The 20,425-nt window shown below is 36.9% G+C and overlaps 1 protein-coding gene across 6 annotated transcripts in view; it reads left to right on the forward strand.

The window, feature by feature from the left end:
• Positions 1-20,425, forward strand: part of SKAP2 (src kinase associated phosphoprotein 2) — a 291,337-nt gene that overhangs the window by 248,559 nt on the left and 22,353 nt on the right. The window lies entirely within an intron of this gene.

Consider the following 20,425-nt stretch of genomic DNA (forward strand, 5'->3'; position numbering starts at 1 on the left):
TATATAGTTCTGAAAGGCAATGGAAATAGTACAAATAAAAACTTGTGGCATGGTGCTTTAAACTGTATTTACAAGGATATGGAGATGAATAAGACAAAGGAGAGAATTAATCCCCAATGAACTGGGATGAAAACAATTTAGAAAAAAAGACTGTTAAATAAATACATTTAAAATGATTAAAGAGATAAAGGAAAGAATAGAAACGTTAACAAGAGAAAAGGACCCTATGGAAAAGGGGCTGATTTCTTTTTTAAAGAACCAAATAAAATTACTAGAAATTATTGATGGTTTGGAGTATTTAACCACCAAATTCTAAATATTCAGACTCACATATTTATGTTTATATTGCCTAGGGAACCATTAGAATGCATACTAAAAATTATGAACCAGAAGCAAATGTCAACCACTCTAGTCAGACTAAAATACTAACATTTATAAAGGAAGAAGAAAAATTACACTAATGGGGCTGGGCTGTTAAGATCTTTCTGTGACCCTTAGATGAAGAATCTAGAACTGTGCCACAAGGTCAGATATTCACAGCATAGGTTTCGTATCTGTACATAACTGAGTACTTTATGTTTAAGTGCCAAGAAATCGCAACAATTAGTTTCAAAGCATAGCTTCTCACCACCTTGGTATCAGACTTTTTAACTGGAGACTTCATTCTGCAGAAATGATTTGCCTCCCATGTAAAGTATAAACAGATCAGAGCCTGCTTTTGTTTTTAATTCCTCCATGCTTTCGTAAGATGGAATATAATGAAGTTTGTAGTAGCTTCTCAAAGAGTTATTTGCCTCTTTAGGTCCCCCACCCAAAAAAAAACCATACATGTACACATACACTGTAAACCTCTATGAACAGACACATCTATAGAGACAGACTACAGCAGGAGATTATCAGGCTTCACTATTTTTGCAGATAGGTCAGCTGGGAATATCAACTTCCTAAGAGTCCTTAGCTGCTTACTTTAAAGCAATGATTAATAAGAATGGACAAGTTCAACAAAACGTCAGTGATAAATATAAGCACTTTTCATATCTGGCCTCAGCACATGCTGCAGTTGAGCAAATGCAAAACCTTCAACAAAGTGGGGGAAAAAAATCCAGTCTGGCTTAATTAAGCTCTAGTGAAATTTGACCTTGATTTTGTTTCAAACAAAACCTTCTTCTATAGATTTGTTCCTCTTTATTAGAACTTCATTAGAATTCTTACCAAAAAATGACAACTCCTCATACCTACTTATCCATTAGCCCCTTTGTTCCCTATTACAGGAGTTGAGATGGGACAGAAAATTTTTTCTCATAGACAAATAAGGAAATTCAGCTGCACAGTGGCACTTTGGAGCTCTCTTTGGAACCAGATCCCAGATCTCCTGCCTCCTGGTCTAGGCCTCTTTCCACATTCCTGATTGTAGTTTGGGGAGCTACAGCTTAACTCTGCTTCTTTCTCGTTAGCATAAGAATTCTTGGGAGAGCCCTCTTTGGTCCCCGTCTCCACTGGCTCTTCCCCGCTCACTCCTTAACCCCTGGCAATTTGCTCTTCTCTCCTTATCCCTCACCTAAAACAGCTCCCTCGGAGTCACCAGTCTCTCCCAGTCTTCAGTCTCTGTCCTCAAATTCATTACTGGAAATTTTGTTTTACTGGACACCCCTTTCTTTTGGAAACTGTCTCCTCCTTTGGCCTTTCCCATTTTGTTTTATTGTTAAATATAATATTTATAAATAAGCACCTCGGCCCTGTTTCAGATTTCCTCATTTCCTGATCTTGCTGATTTTTTCAAATTGTTTACCTATTTACCCTTTATTTCTTTAATAGTAGAGCTTTTTGTTCCTGCTTTATCTTTTCTTAACTTATCGTCATATGTTCTGATTATTATGCATTTAATTTTGATTGAACAAATATTTTTTGAAAGCCCATGATGTGCTAGATTCTGTTCTAGCTGTTGGACGTCTAGGCATAAAATGCAGACCTGGTCTCTAGTAAGATAATTACAGAAAATAGTAAATGATATGAAGATATGTGGATGATGTGAAAAGAGCAACTATTTATACTGTATAGTCAAGGAAGAGGTGACATTTAAACTGAAACCTCTCGGATAAAACCTTTAGTAAATGCCAAAACTCAAAACGAAGCACCTTCTAGGCACAGGAAGCACCAAGTGCAAAGGGCCTGAGGCTGGAGAATGCTGAGGTGTTAAAGGAACCAGAAAGGAGGGCCACAGTAGAGTATTGTCATATCCTCCACCATTCTGGGCATTAACACTTTTATCAGGAATAGCTCATCCGATGTTAAGAGACAATATATATAAAAGAATTCAAAACCTCCTTTATAAGCTGAGTAATACTTTTTTATTTAATGAGGAAAATATTTTCAAGAAAAGCAATTCAGAAGTTTCTTAATTCGTATCTTTCTACTGCTTCAAAATGTTAAATAGCTCTCCAGTGCCTGTAGGATAAAGCCCAAACTCCTTACTTTGACATTCGAAGGTCTTCCACAGACTGACTGAAACATTCTAGCTCACTCCCTATTACACTGCACCAGCTCTCCAATTGCAACAAACTGACTTTTACTCTTCATTCTCCCCAGACACCCCGTACTGTCCAGCTTCACAGTTTTGTTCATATACTTCATCTATACGAAATACTCTCCTCTTAGTTCAGCTTCTAACCAGCTCCTCCCCACTTTCCAGACCCAGATCAAATCCTGTCTCCCCAAAAAGCTTCTCCTACCCATCCCAGCATGAAGCGACCTCTGCTTCTCTGAGTTTCTATAGCACCATTCATTTGAAAGTTAATGACACACAGCTTTGTGACATTTTTATGTTGTTATCTACTGTTCTATAAATCTTATATCAATATTTTACTTTTTATGGGATTATTTATTTGGCAAACAAGCAAATGGATGGATCTTTATAACTTATCTTTATTATATTTATAAGCTCCTCGAGGGCAGGAATCAAACCTTGCTTTTCTTGGCATCCCCCAGAGTACTTAGACAGGTGCCTTTCTCATACAAAGTCAAAAGATAATACCCGAATAATGTAGTCTTTAGTTAGAGGGGACCAGTTAGTTAAATTAAGAGAGACTCTCTAGTATGATTCTTTTCCTAGTAACACCAATTACTACAGAAGCCTAAAAGGATGATTGTACTAAACAGAATACTATCAGTGGAATATTGAAGTTTAGCTGATCTTCTAAAACCTCATTAAAATCTAACATTACTTTTCCAATGAGCATAGCCTCAAATAAATAAACTTGTAAAATGCAATAGCTTGAGTGATGAAAAGCTCTAATATCATCAATCCTTTGTGCCATTAAAGATAGATACCTAATGTGAGCAACAGAACCAACGTGAGTTACCAGTTCCCTATGGTAGGTTAGTCATCTCAAGCAAGACATTTCCCAGGAAATGGCATTCTCCTTTGCTTCCACTTATTCATTAAAGACCACAGGTAAAGTAAGTCGAAGAGCACAGGATCTTAACTATGGTTTTTTTAGAAGCTGATATCTGCAAGAACAAAAACCAGAGGATTTAATGTAACTAGTAAGAAGATGAGCTTCCTGTTTAAAGATAAACTCAGATCTGGGAAGTTGCGCAAGCAGCCTAAAGGAGTGAAACAAAGGTTAAGAATTAATGATTAGATAGATGCTTGGGGAAAGTGTTGAAAAATTATCTTTCAAGCCACTGCTTTGATTCAGTGGGCACTGGAGGAGTCACTGAAAGGTCTAGAAAAGAGGAAGGCTGTGGTCAGGATTCAGTGTGCTCACTCCTGGTCCCAGCTGTGGCTTACATTATCCCTTTGTTTCCTTCTCCACTCCACACCCTTTCCTTCAATTAAGCAAGCTCCTTTTCTCAGCCCACTGTTTACACATCTTGCTCCCAATTTCACATTGCCTATTAGACTTTCTCATACACTAGATAACCTCACTTCACTTCCCTGGCCAGCCTTTGTTTTCTTTCACAAATTACCTTACATCTCAGTTCTTCCTGGAACCCTAGCTTGATTAGGTGGGTCAAGGTGAGGGTCATCTATATTCATAATAAAATATAATCTCTCCCTATATTGCTTAGGACATAACTGTAAAAGATAGTCACCCCTAGACATGTAGATATACATGTCTAGACACTTTAAAATATGTGCGTTTTGAGCCTGGTTGTTTATTTAATGTTTCCTGAGAGCCCAGCATTAATTTGAAGGTATTCTGAAGCAATCATTTAAATTTTTAATAAATGCACCGAAAAGGAAAGGTGAAGAAAATAAAACATAAAGTGAAATGAGAAAAAAAGAAAAAAACCCAACTTTTATGTAAGCTATTCATTATTCATGTGACAAATTATTATTAATTATTCATGCAACAGATATTTTATTAGGCAGCTATTATATGTCAGGCACTGTGCTAGGCACTAGGGAATGAGTGTTGACCAATATAACTCAGAGTTTGTTAAACAGAAATATAGAATATAACAAAATACTCAATAAGAAATAGTTTTGAAAAGTACTCAGAGACTGAAGACAGACTGATGAGAGCCAAAGTTCAAAGCCTGGTCTATGCCAGTAGATGAGATATCTGAAAAGACCTATTCATTCAGTGCTACCCATACCCAGTGAGCAAAACGTCATTCTGAACACCACCTAAAGAGCATTCTGAAGATGAAAGTAAAATGACTAAGGTCAGGGAGTTCATTAAATGAAGACCCTTGAAAAATGTTTAGAAGTGGTAACTTGGTATATTTGGAAGAGGCATATTTATGTCATAGAGAAAGAGGGGAATGTATATTCATGAAAGGATTTAAGAAAGAGTTAACAAGACAGAAAAAGACTTTTAACAACAGCCGCCAAGCCCCCTCAGCATTTAAATCTTTTCTACTTTTTTGCCCTAACAACAACAGAAATAGACTTTCCAAAGGAAGTGGTGGAAGAAACCCCGTTGCTTGAGACATTAAAAACCAGATGGTCCAAAGCCCCAGAAAATACTCATGTGGGATCAATCCTTCACTGGGTGAAAGCAAAGGGACCAGACCAGCGGAAAAGAAAGATTTACTTTTCCTTGGACTTGTCCTTACTTTTTTAGCTCTTCTCGTGCTCTCAGGGCGCTGTGTGCTGACTTGCATTAGAGTTGGCCACCCCGGGATTGGGCATCTCTTCTGCTGTCTCCAAGTATCGCGAGTTTATCAGGTTTACTTCCTACCCCTACGAGAGTGCTGTGTGCCCTGGGTTCTGGACGCTCCTCCTGCACAGTGATTTTGCATTTGCTTCTGTTAAAGCCCCAGGAGTTTCACAATTTTTATGTTAAATTTCTTGGCTTGGATATCCCATGCTTGAGGGGACTATATATTTGGATCTCACATTGAACAGGCGTGGGGTTTTGATTTCTCACAGGAAACCCTTTCCCTCCCACTCTAATCACCACTGTCCAGAACCCTGAAAAGAGAAAAAGCTTCCTTGTGGTTTCTTTGGGCTGATGGGGGTCTTGCTTCCAGCTTCCTCCTTCTCATAGGCCTAAGATCGTGTCTCTTATATCCCTGAAGATGTTAGAACAGTAGTTTCAACCCCACCCTGTAAATGGGCAGTATTCCCCTTTGAGCAAGTGGAGGAGACAGGTCTGTCTCAGCCTGGCTGACCGTTTTCCTAGAGGTTGGATTCCTAGTTACAAGTAATCAATTACTGCAAAAACACTAGAGACTTAGCTTAATTATAAGTGTTTGATTTATAAACTAATTCAAGTCAAATAAACAAAAATTTGAGTACATATTATAAGCAAGGCTCCATGCTGGGTGTCTAATTTCCTGTCTCCTGAGTACTAATGGGCTTTATACTCTTAATATTAATTACTTCTTGACAAGAAATTTTGTTGAATTTATGGCAGAAGAGATCTTAAATGGCTGCTGAATTTATGAAGTAAATGATCCTAAATGGCTGAATCGTATTCCTATTTAGGGAAAAAATGACATTTGTAGATATGAAGAATTACTCAAGGTAGCAATCCAGCCAGATCCAGATGTATACTTTGGTTTTATAAGCTAACAGTAATACAGATGTGCATTTGAGGTCATGTCAGATGAGGTGTTAATGTGGCTATATGAGAGTATGTCTTAAAAATGGGGTTGGCATTCCAATCAAATGAAGTCCTTCTAATTTAAATAACGTATTTTATTCCCTATGCCGATCAATCATTTTCTTTCCCAGAAAGTCAAACCAGTTTTTGCACTATTGATTTGTAAAACTTACATGATACAAACGTTATGTGGCAGAAGTTGTTTGTTATTAAGAGAGAGGATATCACCTCAAAGAAACTTGTCATCTGGAAATAGAGAAAAATCACACAAAATAATTTTATATGTATCATGGCTTTTTCACTGTTGGCTACGTTGTGACAGTTGATTTCATATTAAATATTAACAGTATTTTGTTTATGCTTGAATGTGCTACAGTAGAATGTAGATTTTAGTCAGAACCTTCCTGGTTAGAAAGTGTATTATTCCAGTAAATGATACACTTGTGGGCCAATTGTAAAGACTGTAGAAGTTATACATCTAAGAAAATTAGGCTACCACTTTGGTGTCAAAATTTTGAAGTTTTATTTTACCCTTGAATCATACGAAGTTATTGTTTATGAAAGTCAGAAGTGGTAGAATATTGGGAATTTCATTTTGTACAGATAGGAACAGTTCTTATCAATAGGTATGGCTTTAGTGAATCATGGATATTACCATAAAGGCGTGATTATAATGAACAAGCTTTGGAAACAGCTAATCTGTCCCTGGAAAGAGTTGTTGGCCTTCTGATACAGGAAGCAAATTAGGGTTTGTATTTCTCATTTTTAAGAACACTAATACAAAAACAAACAAACAAATAAACAAAACCATCAGTATATTTGTGTTCCTTGTAGCGGTATAACAAGTCCTATTTGTAAATTTTTTTATGTAATTTTGTTGACATCTGTTTTTAAAAAGCCTCCCTGACTTGTGCCAAAGCTTTCGCATTTGTGAAGTGTGTCAATGATTTGTTTTGTTTTGATATTACTTTTCAATATATGACTATACCCATGAGACAGGCTCCTGCTGAATTTTTGGTTACTATGTCATCAGTGCTATGAGTGCACACTGTCAGTTGTTTAAACATTGTTGAATCCACTGTGAGCTGGCAAGAAGCATCTGGGAGCCAGACTTTTCCTGTGGACACATGCCAAGTAGTGTATTGTATTTCCTCACTAAAGTGAACTATATTGAGATAATTTTTCTTCTTGAGTTTTTTTAATCCAGAAATTATTTTCCAAGTTAAGAGAAAATCATATGATAAAATCATTTGTAACTACCTGAATTCTACAATAGCTGGTAGAGAATTACTTTTAGTTAGAGTAGGTATAAATAAGTCATGCAATTAAATTGCCTTCAGATAGTTAACATTCTTCTCCTACTTAGACTGTTCAGGAAAGTTAGTATGTCACTTCACGTATTCTATTTATATCAATGATTTACTCTAAGGAGGGGCAATAAACACTGAATGACCCTTTAAGTAGTATAGTTGGGCATGCCATTAAATTTACATGTTTGATTGCATTATTTAATTAGGTAGAAATAAACCCTAAATTGCATTTTAATATACACAATTATAGCATACCATTAATCTTAACTAAAAATTGCCAGGAAAAGTTTGTAAAATGTCATGTTTAACTTAAAAAAATCTAAATAGTTGTGATTTGGGGATGAGAAGACAAGAATGCTTTGTCATACTGGAAAACAGGCTGGGGGTTCATCTTGGAGCACTGACACTGCCTAGACTCTAGGCCCCTATAGTGACAGGGATTTGTCTTTCTAGAGTGGATATATTTACTCCATCTGCTACCCTGGGATACTGTTGGGTGAGACCCTAACAGGTAATTAGTTTGCCCGCCATGTACATTAAAAATACCCCAACTCGTACACAAGAACAGACGTTTTGTTTATGTTGGCCTTATGTCTGCAATCTAAGTATGAGACACTTTGTAAAGGAGAGTTCAACCTGTACCTTTAGGGGCCAAAACTGAGCAAGTGTGTTGTTTTTTTAAGTTCAGATTTTTATTCTTCTGTACTTTGAAGAACATCAGATACTATTTTGCAGGAATGAACATCAAGACCTCCATCAAAGGAACTTTGCATGCCTAACTCCCCTCCTTGCCCCTGCACGGTGCACCTTGCTTCTTTTGGCAACTCCACCTTGTAGAAATATCCTAGTTCTAGAAGATCTCTCATTGTCTAGGCATGATAACATACTTTAGCATAAATTTATGTGTCAAAAAAACCTCTCACCTTACAATTGAAAATGCTTTAAAAACATAATTCTGAAAGTCAATGCACAGCCCCTCTTAGGTACATGAAAATTTGTATTTTGAGAGTGCCATTCTATTGTACTATGTAAAGTGCTTTAATTTACTGCATTTTTCATGTCTCCCCACAGTCAGACCTGGTGAGGAACTATAGCTATCTTATTCAGGATTAATCAATCTTCTCGGGCTCCTGGCTAGGACAGAAGCTGCTCTCGGCTCTGCTTGCTTCAGGGCTTGGCCCTATTCTGTTTTTTCATCATATTCAGTCTCTGAGAGGGAGGTGATGGGAGATGATTTTTCCATTTGCAAGCTGCCTTCCAACTGAAAGAAAAATAGAGGGGGCAAATGCCAAGCTTTTCACTTTCTGCGGCCGTTACAAACATGACTCTTCCCTGTTTTTCAGCAGTGTACACTATTTTTCAAGGGAACTATATATATATATTTTTTAGACTGTCAGAGTTAGCCAAGTTATTCTGTCATTGAAGAGTGTTAAAAATAAGAGTATATGTCAATATGACATCATGAATATTAACGTTCTCATAAGTTGCATGTAATGGCAATAGGTGAAAGTGCTTTTTAATTAACAAATACAGGAACAAGTGATCTGTGCAAGGTACTGCATTGCAAGGGAAGAAAAAGCATAGTCCTTCTGAACTTGGGCTCTGGAGGCAGGCTGCCTGGGTTCAAATCCTGACACTGCTTCTTATAGCTGTGTTATGCTAAGCAAGTTACTGAAATGTTTCTATGCCACTGTTTATTCATCTGAAAATGGAAATAACAGCAGTACCTTCCTCATAGGGTTTTGGGGATTGAATGGAATTTGTGTGTATAGTGGCTAGCATGGTGCCTGGTGCACAGTAAATCCTTAGGTTACTGTGTAATCACTGTTATTATAAATCTTCGGTGTTCTGGTCATTGTATTGGCCACTTCAGCTCATTTTATACTCACAATAATTCTCTAAGGTAGATTTTGTATTTCTGTTTTCCAGATTGAAAATTGGGGTTCAGAGAATTTAATTAGCTTATCTAAGTTTGTACAGCTGGTGAAAGAGGGTAGTATGAACTTCTGGAATATGAATTTTATTTGCATTTCTGTAGTTCCATTGTATCTTTGGGATTAAAATGGGATTAATTTCTGCTTTACTAATTTGATTATAATTAATTTTACATTAGTATTAGTTAGTGAAATATGCCTATATTTAAAGTTTAAAAGGCAAGTGGCATTTGAAGATACAATGTTCCAATTAATTTACATTGAAATAATGGTAGAACACAAACCAATTGAAACTTTATTTAAAAGAAAGCCTCAGAAGACATGGCTCTAGGTCAGTAGTTCTCAAAGTGTGGTTCTATGTGCTGGGAACTTGTTTGGGCCCACCCCAGATCTACTGTTTCAGAAACTCTGTGGGTGAGGCCCTGCAGTCTGGGTTTTAATAAGCCCTCCAAGTGACTGTGATGTCTGCTGAAGTTTGAAAACCACTAGTCTAGGTAAACCACACATCATGGTGATCCACCAGGGATACTGATGTAGCTCCTAATATCTAGTCCCCAACTGGAAATTACATATTGCAAAGGGAGCATGAAGTGGTAATAAAAAGATGCCAGCTATTTGATAAATGCCCTATAAATATTAAATAGTCAATATTGTGTGCCCGATCACTTCCATTCCTTGGCTTCTAAGCAGCTGGTGGGTATTACTTTCAGGCACATCCAGTTGAGCCTAAAGGATGGGGGGGGGATCGAGAGTGACTCTCTTGCCACCTTCTCAGCTTCTCATGTCTGGGACACACAGAACCAGGGATCAGGATGGCTATTTTTAATATTTAGCAACAAGGAACCTTCAGCTCAGGGGAACTGATAGAGATGGAGGAAAAGCCATAAATAGTCATGAGTATTGCATCTTTTTCTTTCTTCAGATATAGCTTAAATGTGGAAGAAGCATATTAAAAATGAGTGAGGCCAAAGGATATAGGAAATAAATAGGGAAACTGCTGCTATACCCAGATTTAATTGTGAAAAAAATTAGACAAAAGCAGTTGTCATCTTAGAATCTATCACAGCCAGTGAGGACAAAATTGGCCTCCACCAGACATATTTGCCTGGACTTTAGGAAGGCAAATTTCAGAAAACTCAGAGAAAGAATATTCGGCACAAATGTATGGTATTAAAGACAAGTATTTTAAAATATCATTTAATCTCTAAGGATCCCAGTGAGAAAAAAGGGAAACTAAAATATATCATGTCCTTGTGCTAGACTCTATCCAATGAATGAAACTTTTAAAGGGACTTATATTAAGCAATGAAATGGCCAAATAACCAAAGAAGATGTGAACATGACTGAAATTTGTAAATTATGCTAAAGACAACAAAAGGTGTATAACTGCTATCTGGTTTTGTTTGTTTCTGAAATTTATTAGGGTCAGTGATTCAAAGAAAATAATTTAGTTTCTATTTTATTTGCTTCCTTTCTGTCAAGAATTAAAAGATTGGTAAGAGGTAACAGAAGTCCAGGATGGGCAAAGATTCTAATAGAATACCTACCTAGCCAGACTCCATTTTGTTTTCATTCAACAAATAGTCATAGAAAACATTTTTTGTTCCAGCCCCTGTTTTAGGCTGTGGTAATACAAATATCCCCTGGGGAGTTCACACTTGGAGGAAAGTAGACTAGGAGATAAATATTTATAATATTCCGTGAGAAGAAGAATAATGGAGGCTTGCACTAACTAAGGCTGTGAGAGCGCAAAGTGGCCAGCTACCTGGAGGGGTTTGGGAAAAGCATCCTAAACTGGGGATATTTGAGCTCTGTCTTAAAGGTGAGGAGGAATTTAGTTTGTCTTCTGGTCCAGAGAAGAGTACATCACAAGACAACTTGGGAGTGAAGTCATTGAACTAGTCACTAATTTTGAGGGAAACATGCAGGATGACAGAGACGTTAGGAGTAGGGAGTCTAGTAATTAAATTGTGAACTCTTCACATCAAGTAGGAAATTGTAAAGTCTTAAGTTGAGTTCCCTGCAGTCGTATGTAGAAGATTTACTGCTGGATGATCTTGGGAGATACCCTAGTATGAAAGTGAGGAAGGCAGAATTGGGCAAGAGACGCTGACCCCACAATGCAGCCGACTGACGCCTCAGCTGAACTTTCAGGGAGCTCTGGGGCTGGGATGACAAATCTTGAGGTTTGTGCCAGATTGAGGCAAAGGGACCTGTCTTTACATTCCCAAGTCAGCTAATCATTGATTCCAGGCTGTCCTCTATGAGGGATGTGACCTTGAGTGAGCCAATTCCCTGCAGCTAAGGGCAGGTCCCCATGAGGGACACAGCTGTGAGTCCCAGCAGATGGCTGGGATGGCTGTGTTGGCCCTGAAGAGAGCATATGGGAAGACCACCACATTATACACTACAGGTGGGTTCTGCAAATTCTAGACAGTTTAGGGACTTTGAAATGGACTCCAGAGAAACTACTAAAATAAGGTGTCAAAGAGAGTCTTTCATGCTATCTAGGAGATGAAATAGCAATTACTAGAACCCAACATGGGTTCAAGGAAATGACAGACATATAACAAAGACGATGCCTTCATTGAGGCATTTGGCTAGGATTCTGATGAAATCTTTATAGATATAAGACCATTGGATAACTGACTATACAGTAGTGCCCAAAGGGTGTTGATCAGTTGATTTTGTGAATACTTTATGGCTTAATTCTCAGTATTGTCATCCTGTCATATTCATGACTGCCTTGGGTAAAGATTCACAGGCTATGCTCTCAACAGACCAAAATCACGGATCAAATCTAACAAGATGAAATATGATAGGATATCATACTTGCTCCAAAAATCTAGTTGCACAAGTAAGAGAAAGGAAAGACTTGTCCCCACAGCGAATGGAAAAGCACATGGGGATTTTGGTCAACAGCTCAGTATGAATCAACAGTAATGTGATTCAGTCCTCAGATTGTGTGCTTCAGGAATATAAAATAATTATTAAACAGTGTTCTGGGCGATCAGGATATCAATTTTTTCATGTTGTAGATCAACATTGTTTACATTTTAAACTACAACTACCTTGGAAAGTATATGGCAGTGATTCTCACACTTCTTAATCTCAAGAGCCCTTTTCAATCTTAAAAATTATTGAAGGCCCCCCAAAGTTATTGTTTTTGTGGGTTATGCCTCTCAGTATTTAGTGTATCAGAAATTAAAGCTGAAAAATATTTAAAATGTTTATTAATGAATTTAAAAATCACAATGATAAACTCATTAAATATGAATATTTTTGAAAAATAGATATATTTTCCCCAAATATGAGTGAAAAGAGTGGCATGGTTTACATTTTTGCAAATCTCTTGAATGTCTGTCTTAATAGAAGACATTTAGACTTTCTCATCTGCTTCTGCATTCACTCTGTTGTAATTATGTTGTTTTAGTTTAAGTACAATCAGCATATGAAGAAAATCCAACCTCATACAGATGCATACTAATAGGAAAAGGGAGGTATTTTAATAGTCCTTGCAGGGATTTGTAGCTATTATTCCTTGATACTGTACCCAAACTTTACAAGTGATAGTTAAAGGCTAGTTGCAGTGTGGAATCCAAAACCACATCAATGAACTTTTCATGCACTGTTACAGCGAAATTCAGGGGACCGTCTTACACTTTGCATAGATCTTTTACCTATGCATGCTTTTGTAGCATCAGGCACTGGTCACTTGGAAAATATTGGTTCATTACGTTATGCAGAACTTCTAAATATTGACACAATTATAATACAGTTAAAACAACACATTCATTACTATCACCACTGATCTCATTAGAAAAGTCTTTAAATAGTGAGGAGGTGTCAAGCCTATATTCCAAGATACAAGTTTCTAAAATTCTAATTTTTACTTGAAAGCTGAAATTTTATCATCAGCAATAAATGTCGGTTGTTTCCTTTGAAATAACAAGCCCACTTAGTTCATTTTTGAGAAAATGTCTGCCAGATTCCCAAGTCTGAATAACCATACCTTGTCTGTCAGGCAGGTTATGTCATTCTTTCAAGTAAAAAGTGGTGTTCCATGAAAAAAGCAGCTAGTTCAGCTTGCCATTCAATCTCTTCCACATCTGGAGATGCAGCCGCCATGCTTTCTGCATTCCTCTGACTTTGTCTCACAGAATATTAAAGAGACATGTATTCAAGGTTTATATTAAATGAAAATAATAATTTGTCATCAAGTGAAACTGGCTTGTTTGTTTGTGTTCAATGCTAGTGCTGGACAGTGAAGAATACAGTGACAGTTTGGTGCCACTGTTGATGTATGCCGAGGTGTCAGCAGCTTACCCATCATTGCTCTGCAGCACCGGTGCAAATGTTAACACAATGAAAAAGGCAAATATCTTAATTTTATTATGAAAATAGTTTTGACCTCACAGACCCTCTGCCTCCCAAAAGGGTCTTGGAAACCACGGCTGGTGTGAGGGATATGGAGCCAATAAGTCAGCTGGATGACGGTTCCTCTTACGGACCTGTGATTTTTCTTTCTTAGATTCTTGAAAATGAGGTTAAAGTGCACCTCACGTGAAGAGGATGAGTGTATTTGCATAAGCAGGCAGAGGAAACAGAGCCACAGCCTGTAACAGATGAGCTCTGCATTCACAGATCTGCCTTTTTTCCAAGGTTATGGTTACACAGTTCCTTATAAAACAGCCATGTTGCAATTAAATGATCTTAACACCAACTTATTTATTATTGGGTAGTATTTTTTTACAGAATAAATTTAAAACAAATCAAAATCTAAGTTGAGATTATATAGTTTATTTTCTAAAAGGGGATGGATTTAAAACAGTTTATAATGAAATACATACACATTTGGATAAGAATTGCCTGAGGATAATGAAATATATACACATTTGGGATATTCTTATTAAAAAGGAGAATAAGGAAAAACCAGAAACTGAATAAAGGTTGTCTAGAAAGAGGTGTTAATAGTGTTAATAGTGTTATGGATAGCTCTTCAGTGACTTAATTTTTTTCTTTTTTGCTTATCTCTATTTTCTGACTTCCAGCAATGAACAGATACTGCTTTTGTAACAAGAAAAATCAGAAAAAGGTTAATTTAAATTAAAAAAAAACTTATATGTAGCAAACTATAATTGTACCAGAAATCCAGAGCCGGATAGACGTTACCATAACTGAGAAATAATTTAATTTGGACCTTCTTGGGTTAAAGGGATTTTAATATTACAGAATTTATTATAACCTTTAAAAAGCTCAGAATTTGAGCTTTGTGAAAAGCAGGGTTTCATATTACGGCATACAGTGATTGTCATACATTGGACCAAGGAGGAGTCACCTTTCGTAACTTCCCCACGTCTAGTACTCTTTAGGAGTGGGATGATTTTCTGACTCAGTCACTTCTGAACAGTGGAATCTGACCTAGTAAAACCTTATTTTTCACCTTTGTGCTTTCTCTGCCTGCCATAGCTGCCTGTAGATGATCAAGTCTACATAAGGGGGCTCCTGCTCGTGAATAAAGGAGGACATCTGGAGTGGCTGAAAACTTTTTCAGAAATGTCTGCAATGCATGTTGCATAGAAGGCAGCACAGGGACAGGAGAACAGGGTGCAATTACCGTGGCCTTGGTCCAGTCCTTCAGCACCCCAGTTCGGTTCCCCTTTAATGAAAGGAAGAAGTTAAATTGGTTGATAGCTAAGGTGTCTGTCCCTTCTAAGATTCCCCCAATTCTCTCAAATGAATTTGATTTTTTTCCCCAACATCCCAACCATGATGTACAAGTTTAATGTCTGTGAAAATTTATTATTTTTGCATTTTCAAATTTGTGTATAAGTTACAAATTTTAATATTAGAGTACAGGAATTTACTATACTATAATGGCTTTTTTTTATGCTTTTGAAGTGTAGTGATAACCTTTACATATTAAACCCTGTAATAATACAATGTCAAGGTTGAAAATTGTTATATGATTGAACAACTACTGCTTATTTTATTGCCTTTTATATCATATTAACCTTCTTAGTTACTAAATTAATAAATGGTTGCAAAACACCTAGCTCCTCAGGTAATGAACTTAATACTGCATACTAATTGTGCATTGTTTTACCCTGAAAAATCTGATAATCTCATTGTCCCCAAATCCTGTTCAAAGCCCTATGGGAAAGACAATATTCTTTCTACTTTACAGAGAAGACACTGAGAATTAGAAACAGTGTCAAGGTTACATGAATAGCTATATCTTTAGCAATATGCCCCGGTTTGCTTAATTTCCAGGAGAGTAAACATTGACTCTGTGCCTTTTCAGACATCTTTATCTTTCTGTTCATTTTGAAGTTAATATAATACTAAAAGATACATGCTTGTATCTTTATAAAAATGTATTTTTATTGCTAAAGCTATATGTCAGTCTGTTAAATAGAAGAATCCTTTAGAAGTGTCATATTTTAAGTTCCCAGATTATAGGCCCTTAAGGAACTCACTTTCCTCTTTGTTATAATTTTGAATCCCTTCACCCATATCCCTTTGACTCTACTCTTCCACTTCTTGCACCAGCCTTGTAGCTTGCCCCAGGTCTTGAGAGAGAAGAGTTGAGGTGCCATTTGTGTAAGTCCTTCCTGCGTTTCTCCCTCTTCTTCATCTTACCTCTAGGACTAGCGGGAGGTGTTTTCAGTTGCCCATCCCATCTGTTCCATCTTCTCCCACTCAGGGGCATCTTGCTTGCAACGCCATGGAGCCTGAACCCTTGATGAAATGTGCAGGATAGCCTGTTGCTCTGAAATGTAGGTGAACTTCTTTCAGATCTTTATATGTAGAAAGACTCATCTTTACCATCTACATTCAGCTGTGTTTTCCTTTTAAATAAAGTGAGAAAGAAAAGCTGGCTGGCCTGGAAATAATCCGTTTTCAATTATGAGTTGCATTGGATACATTTACAAAATAGCAAATACTGTGTGCTGGCTTTAGGGACAGTTGGGTGTGTAGAACGTTAGAGGTAGGGAAGGAGAAGTGGAGAATCGAAGGAGAAGAAGATGCGTGTTTGGGGCATCCCAACTTGAAATTCTGTTCCTTAATCATCACTGAAAGGACTGCTTACCCTGAGATATACCTCAAATAGAGAGCTATGGTAGAGTAGAACTTATCCACTTATGTGACAGTGTGTTTTCCAAGTCCACAAACAGCCAATATTCAAATGAAATTTTAGCAAGAAATGTGTCTATAAACTGAAGATTTTAATTAAAATCAAGAAAATGGCACTATGGCTTAGAGCTGGGGCTTCAGTGGCAGATGTGAAAGTTTAAACCACAACTCTTGTTCTCACTGGATGTGTGAACCTGGACAAGTTATTCAAGCTCTGTAAATTTCACTTTTGGGTCCATAAAGAGAATGAAAGTTCCTATTATTAGCTCATAAAATTGTTATGAGAGTTTAGTTATATAATGGATTTAAGTGCATACAGTGTGAACATTTAAGCAATAAATATTAACATTTCTTGTGATAAATAATGCAGTCACGTAATCAGATGAAGCCTGGACAGGTAGAGATCTAAACCCAAGCTTTATTTCCGAGCATAACTTTTGATTCTGTGTTTTCTGTCTTTTCAAATACACTGCAATTCAGTAGAGCTATTTTCTGAAGGTGTTTAGTGAGAAAGGTAATCACTGTGTGAGACAAAAGATTTTCTTGTGTTGTTGTGGTCTTCTCCCTGGAAGACGTGATAAAATCAATCCTCAGCCCTGATGTGAACCTCACAGGCTCTGTTTTGGTGCTAACAAATTGTTTTTAGCCTTTTTCAAGCAATGTCAGCCACATATGTCATTTGCTTATCACTTTTCTTTTTTGGCTATTTAGCCTTAAAAAAAAGAACATTAGTAAGCCAGAAATAGCCATTTTGTAAAAACTGCATAGCTAGACAGATCTGTGATCCTTATTAGGGTAATAATCCATCTGTTATGGAACTGGATCAATTCGTAAATTAAATTGATTAATCTTGCAGGGAAAAAAAGGTCTTGACTTTTCCCACAGTAAGCATTTCCTCAAATGGTAGTCATCCTAAAAAGATTTGGGAATACTCAGTTCTCGGCTATTCTTTCTCTCTTTGCTCAACTCAGAAAAAGGGCTGAATATCTACTAAAAAGAGGAGTGAGAGTAGAGGTAAAGCTTTTAGATTCTCTAGGATCTGCTCCTGGAGGTTTCATATTTTGTAAAGGGTTTAGTGTTAAAACCTTTCAGTGACTATCAGAATATTTTAAATGTTCATTGTTTAGTGTAGTAAATGTATAACTATGTTTTAATTATCTTCCGCGATTAGTTCACTTTATTGTTATTTTCATCATGTCTGATCAAAAAAATCTCCTGATGATTCTTCTAACAATGTGTGATTGGAATAATAACTTCACATGTTGAAGAGTTTTGTGCTGCAGCTGAGAGGCATGTAAATACAAGCTGCTTATTTGCAAGAAGCTTCCAGATTTGCAGTATGATTGCTATGGAAACCACATAATGAAAACCTTATAACCATCTGTGTGGTTTGATGGATTTTATGGCATAGCTGAGCTGTTTTTGTTTACTGTTATTAAGATGTTGAATGGAATATATTAACCCCCTAACATTGACTATTTGAGGTATTAATTAGTATTGTATAACAACATCGTGCCTCAACCCCCAAATAAAAAATTTAATAATAAACCTAAATAAAATGATATGTGTGTATATTTCTATTATGTTGTGAAGGCGATTATTGCCTAGAATTTTGGTTACTTACATATTTTTGAATGGTGTGGAGAGGTTTGCTCTGTTAATAAATGAATATAGTAGTATAATTTATTTTCATGATTTTTGAAGCCATTTGTTCACTTAGTATTTATTGAACATCTCCCTTGTACCAGATTCTATTCAAGATTCAGTCTGTTTTTTTTCCCAAAGATTCAAAAAGAACACACACACCAAATTTGATTTTGTTGTCTTTTATATAGAAGCTGTTTGTACCGTTAGGCCAAGATAAAATGAGTTGTTTGACTGCTATTAAGAAAAATGATTTATGAAACGCAGAAGGCTTTAACCTAAAAATATCAGTACTAGATTTGAAAAGGGGAAAGGAGGTGTTTCTAATGAGCATTTCATCCTCTAAAATACTTCTTATTAAGCATCTCACATGGATTTCAATTTGGTTACTTCACAGTAAATATTCAGACTTAAATATTTTTAATATCATTCTGAAAATTTAAGAATGCATTGTGCGTATTATAGCACTTAAATTTTAATAAAATAAGAAATTCTTAGTAATAAATTCTCCTAAATCCATTGAGAACTTTGCTACGAGCAGAGTTTTTCCCATTTAATTACTGTCATCAGTTTGCATGGTATCTTGATACTGACTTTGGGTGGTGAGTCTAAATCCCATAGTCTCTTCTTAAGAGCCAAGAAAAGAGCTTTCTGTATTGACGTGATTATAGCTTTTGACTTGAGGACAAATGCCCTTAACTATTTTTTAATTTACTTCTTACTGTTGAATTTGTGACCAAATTGGAAGAGAGAGAATGCTGGGGAGAGTGTGAAATGTAAAGAAAGCTTTCTCCTTCACCTTTAAAAAAAATAAACCATCTGTAAAATGAGTAGCTTGAATTAAATGACTGTAAATGTCCCTAATATCTTTAAATTTTGTATGAAAACACCCTACTAACCCATTAGTGATAACTGGTCCTTGAGGTTTGGCCTAAGTGAGATAATTGTTGAAGAGAAAAGACAGGATTTAACATTAGAGTTTTTATTAGGTCTTCTATGTATTACTTGAGTGAACCATATTAAATTGCCAATATTAGGGTCAACTTAATACGTATAAAGTGCCAGTGACTGCCAGCTGTTCCTTACATTGGAGCTTTCATTCTTTTGTTTGAATTGAGTTACAAAAATTTGAAATAATTGTAATTGTCTTAAAAGTACAGTAAGGATCAAGCTAGATTTAAATGCTGGTTTTTATTAATCACCACTTTAAAATTTGCATGAGACTTCTCAATTTACATCTGCAGTCCTGACCTCTCTACAAAGCTTTCCAGTTGCCCCTAGACATTTCCTCTGGATCACCCTACCAATATTATTAAACCTCTCCTGTCAGAAACACAACTCCTTGTGCGAAATAGCTTATCTTGGCTATTGTTTTTTTAGTAATGCTGTTCCCATTTCTCAGTTAACGAAGCTCAAAACCTGAGTCTTCGTTGGTTGCTCGTTCTTTTCTCTTAGCCCTCCACATCGAGGCAGGCGCAGAGTTTATCTCTTGTAGCTCCTTTTCCTCTCCAAACCGTCTCCTCATTTCCTCTGACCCTGCCGTTCAGGACTGACTTTCCCCTTAGCTAGACGGGGAGTGGTCTCTCTCCCCACGTCCCTCCTCTAGGCTGTCTGGGACAAGGGGATCAGATGGCTGTTCCTCCAAACAGCTTCATCCCACCCTTTCTCTGCTCAGAAATGTTCTGGGGCTCTTAGTCCCCACCAGACCTGTAAAAGTTGAGTTCCACAGCAGAATGTTCATGGATCTTCAACAGTCTGTCCAAACCACCAGCGTTCTCTGGCCATCCTGCTCTTCCCCTACGAGAACCACATTCTTTAGCTAAAATAAATATGCTCATGCCTTGTTCTTTTGTTCATGCGTCTCCCTCTGTCTGGAAATTTCCTTCTTCCCATCCCTCCTTATTCAGATTCTCTCCATCCCTCAGAGCCTTCATGGTGTCCCCAGCTGGGCAGTTTCTCCTCTGCCCTCCTTCAGTACCTTATACCTCACGTGTCAGGCTTTGTGCCCTGTGTCACATTTTCCTTTAGGTCCTGTCTTCTGTTCCCTCTAGGCTGTCCGCTTACTGAAGGCAGAGGCTTCCTACTACCTCTGCTTTTCTGGTAGGACCTCTCTCCCTTACAGGTAGTTAATACCCAATGAAGATTTATCTGTCAAATTATTTAATAGTCATAATGACTGTATTTGTATTTTTTACACATTTTTCTTTAAAGTTCTAGATTTTCCTTGGAATTATGATTCTTTTGAACCCAGTTTTTCCTTGACATGCCATTTTGTTCATATGTCCTGCCTTAAATATTTTTAAATTGTGTATGACTCCTTAGGTGGTGGAATTGATCTTGTAAT

This window comes from Camelus bactrianus, chromosome 7 (assembly GCF_048773025.1).
Source record: "Camelus bactrianus isolate YW-2024 breed Bactrian camel chromosome 7, ASM4877302v1, whole genome shotgun sequence".
Classification (NCBI taxonomy): Eukaryota; Metazoa; Chordata; class Mammalia; order Artiodactyla; family Camelidae; genus Camelus; species Camelus bactrianus.